This window comes from Urtica dioica, chromosome 1, assembly GCF_054948205.1.
Source record: "Urtica dioica subsp. dioica isolate 48M chromosome 1, U.dioica_male_clone48M_v1_H2, whole genome shotgun sequence".
In the NCBI taxonomy this organism is placed as follows: Eukaryota; Viridiplantae; Streptophyta; class Magnoliopsida; order Rosales; family Urticaceae; genus Urtica; species Urtica dioica.
The window spans coordinates 47927566-47932060 of record NC_142756.1 but is presented as its reverse complement, the minus strand read 5'-3'; positions in this window follow the sequence as shown (position 1 = coordinate 47932060).

Here is a 4495-nt window from a genome sequence, read left to right as displayed (position 1 = left end):
TCTCTCCCCCCGAGTTCTCTTTCTTCTTCTTCTCTCTTTTCTTTCTTTCTTTCTTCTCTTTCTTTTTTTTCCTGGTTTGCGTTTTGCCTTTGTCGGCCAAGTGATATACATCACTTACAAAAAGTTTCCAAACTCTTGATGACGTGGAAATGTTATACTTATCCTTTTATTTACAATCAAACCCCTTTCTCCTTGTTTTCTTTCAAATGAACCCGGAAAACATGACAACCACGTCATTGTCACAAAATTTTGTGACTGAAACCGTAACCGATCGAACTTTTAATTAAATGACTCGAACCGAGAATTTTCTCGTTCGTTCTTGATTAATTCAAATATATTCAAGGTTTCTCAGAATTAATTCTCGTCCTTGAGAATTTATCTTCTTAAATTAATTTTCGGAACATTTCCTCGGAAAATAATTTATTACTCGAGACGAACTCGATAAATCATTCCTTTCATTCTGAGATTTCTCTTTACCTTAATATATTTAAACTAATTCGATAAACTCATTATTCCAAACCAAAATAATGGAAACGATTCTTAGAAAATTAATTTACATAATTTCCTCGTGCTTTTGTTAAACTTAATTTAAAACATTAAGCTTAAATTTCGAGTCGCTACATGTGTAGAGTCAAGTGTTGTCAATAGAGCGCACAAGAAGAGTAGTAGTGTCTATTTATGTACATTTAATGTAATATAGTCTTATGAATACTCTTGCTTGTAACTGCTGAATAATTAATAAAAGTTGAAACATTAATTCATTCTTCCTTGTCTGTTTGAAGCTTTATGATAATCTATAGTCTATAGTCATTAAACAAACCTAACAACACATGAAGAGACAAATGTAGATTTGCATGAACAAACTCTTCATGGTTTGCTTAAAACTGCACATTCACAATTTAAGGATCAAAGGACTATTGATCTCAGTACGATTGTTAGAAGAATCTATAATGTCTGGTTATGGGAAATTGAGAGTTGGAGACTCTATAGTTCTTCTAGGTATCTTCTGAAGGTACTGAATTGACCAGTGCACTTCTAGAGACAGAATAAGAACAAACCATTTAACCTCTTATGTCTCGAAGTCACTACGTATGAATTGCATCATACTTACCTTAATCCTGAAATGAGACATGTCATTTCATACTTAAGTTATGAAGATGTCATGAGTAATTTTTTGAAGATCTCATAGATATGGAATTCATGTACAAGATTGCTGAAATGCAATGTATATCACCTCATGTTTTGTTCCTTGGAATGTCAATAAATGAACTGGCCAGTGTCCAAATAGAGTCACGACTCTTTTGGATGAATCAATGTGACTTGTTAGTCAATACATTCTTTTTAAGTTATTCACAAGAGACAAAGGAGTTGAGGAAATAATAGCTAGAAGGGTAAAATGGTAATTTTGTAAATCCTGACTAGCTGATGATATTCATGAAGGGTAATAATAGATAATATTCAGTGGATCCACTCATCACAATTAAGTTGAATTCTTGAGTAGAAAATAAATTCATTTGAACTGAGAGATTCTCAGTGTCAACTCTTTAGTGGAGTCAGTTTACATTATGCTAAGCTTGGAAAAGGTTTGTGAACTTTTGATTCCAAGTGTGTTAGCTCAAGCTTTGTTCATTTGGATCCATGAATTCATTGTCACAAATCATATCGAGTAGGATTAGTTAAACTAGAAGCTAAGTCAAAACAATAACGAGACAAGTTTTACGAAAATTGTTTTAAGGGTATTTTTATCATTTTAGACATAGGACGAAATGAATGTCAATAAATTTTTTGAAATTGTCATAAGATGACAAATATCACTCGGCCAAGTTATAGGAATTTGGGCCTTGAGGATTAATTTCATTTCATGGAATTTTATATGAAAATTCCTGATGGGCCTTTCGTATGTTGTCATGAACAAATGAAGAAAATCTAGAAGCCCATTCTAGAAGCAATGTGGCCGTCCAACCCAAGGAGGAAAAGAGAGATTATTTTGTGCATTGATGTATCAAGATACTTGCCAAAAGAAAAAGAGGAAACAAATTTCCTCCATGAAGAAAGAAGGGAATTCGGCCAAGGCAAAGAGAGACAAAAGAGGAAACAAAAAAGTGCAATATTTGCTCATGAATATGTGATATTCTATAGAAGAGGAAACTACCTTGTTGAAGTTAATCCCTCCCCTATAAATAGAGGGCTCATTCTCATTGTTTTCTCATTCCAAACTTTTAGAGATTGAGAGCTTTTCTCTCTAGAACACTTCGCCGCCCATCCCCTTTTTCTCTTTAAGTTTTCTTTCGTTTTTGTTTTGGCACCTAGGTCCACATTTGACCTAGTGTTTTAGCTCTTCGACTCTTAGACTTGTTATTGAGTCGTCAATTTTAAAAGTGCTCACACACTAATTCCTTTCTTTCTCAAGTGATTCTTGTGATAGAAACTTTCGTGGTTGCTCGAGTTCCCAAGGAAAGAAGAGAGACGAGCTGCGTGGGGAGACGAACGTTTCAACCTTCCTAAGGCTTCTCAAAATTCAAGCTTCACAAAGGTTAGTAAACGAGTATTTCTTTTAGATAGTTTTAAAATATAAACATGTGCTTGCTCTTTGTCTAGGTTAGTAAATTCGTTTTACTTGTTTAAAAGAAAATTTTTAAATTCCGCCGCTTGCTCGAAGCGTTAAATCTTTTCTTAAGCCTAGATCAATTCCAACAAAATGAAGAGTCAAATATAGATTTGCATGAACAAACTCTTCATGGATTGCTTAAAACAGTATATTCACAATATAAGGGTCAAAGGGCTATTGATCTCAGTATGATTGTTAGGAGAATCTTTGATGTCTGGTTATGGGACATTAAGAGTTGGAGACCCTATAGTTTTTTCTAGGCATCTTCTGAAGGTACTGAATTGACCAGTGCACTTCTAGAGACAGAATAAGAACAAACCATTTAACTCTTATGTCTCGAAGTCACTACGTATGAATTGCATCGTGCTTACCTTAATCCTGAAATGAGACATGCCATTTCACAGCTTACGTATTCTCATTTGAGAAAGTCAGAGTTCGGACTCACTATGTGATTCTGAACAGGACCTATTGGTGAAGTACTAAGTTGTGAAGATGTCATGAGTAACTTTGTGAAGATCTCATATATATGGAATTCATGTACAAGATTGTTGAAATGCAATGTATATCATCTCATGCTTTGTTTCTTGGAATGTGAATAGATGAACTGGCCAGTGTCCAAATTGAGTCATGACTCGTTTGGATGAATCTATGTGACTTGTTAGTCAATACATCGTTTCTAAGTTATTCATAAGTGACAAAGGAGTTGAGGAAATAACAGCTAGAAGGGTAAAATGGTAATTTTGTAAATCCTGACTAACTGATGATATTCATGAAGGGTAAACATAGATAATATTCACTGGATCCACTCATCACAATTAAGTTGAATTCTTGAGTAGAAAATAAATTCATTTGAACTGAGAGATTCTCAGTGTCAACTCTTTAGTGGAGTCAGTTGACATTAAGCTAGAACTTGGAAAAGGTTTGTGAAGTTTTGAGTCCAAGTATGCTACCTCAAGATTTGTTCATTTGGATCCATGAGGTCACTACCACAAGTCATTAGAGTAGGATTACTTAAACTAGAAGCTAAGTCAAAACAAGAACTAGAGAAGTTTTACGAAAATGATCTAAAGGGTATTTTTGTGTTTTTGGACATAGGATGGTATGAATGTCAATAAATAAATTTTTTGACATTGTCACATGGTAACAATAAATTTAAGTCACACGGCCATATTGAGAATATTGGGCCTTGAGGTTTAAATTTCATTTCATGGATTTTATGTGGAAATTCTAAATGGGCTTTTCTTATGTTGTCATGAACAAATTAAGAAACATCTAGAAGCATGTTCTAGAGCTTCTCTCTCTAGTTGTTGGCCGCTCCTCTCTCTCTCTCTAGAATCTCTTCTTGTTCTTTTATTTTGGCACCTAGGTCCTCATTAGACCTAACGTTTTGTTTTAGCTCTTTGGCTCAAAGACTTGTTCTTGAGTCATTGTGTTTAAAAGTGCCCACACACTAAATCCAACCATTCTTTTAAGACTCTAGTGGTAGAAACTTTCGTGGTTGCTCACAGGTTCAAGAAGACTAGTGGGAGAGGCGAGCTGCGTGGGGAGACGAACGTTTCAACCTTCCTAAGGCTTCTCAATGTTTAAGCTCCATTCGAGGTTGGTACCGAGTAAAAAACTAAATGTAGTTTTAAAATTTTAAATTATATGTTCATGCACTTTGTCTAGGTAGTAAAAACATTTTACGAGTTTTAAAGAAATTTTTTATATTCCGTCGCTTGCTAGAACAATAAATCTTTTCTTAGTCCTAGATCTATTCCAACATGAAGAACTATCGTTCATCTTGTGGGCTTACCGGACGACCGCCCAGAATGCCACCGCAGAAACCCCATTCTCCCTCACATACGGGATCGATGCCATAGTGCCGATCGAGTTAGACTTTATCGA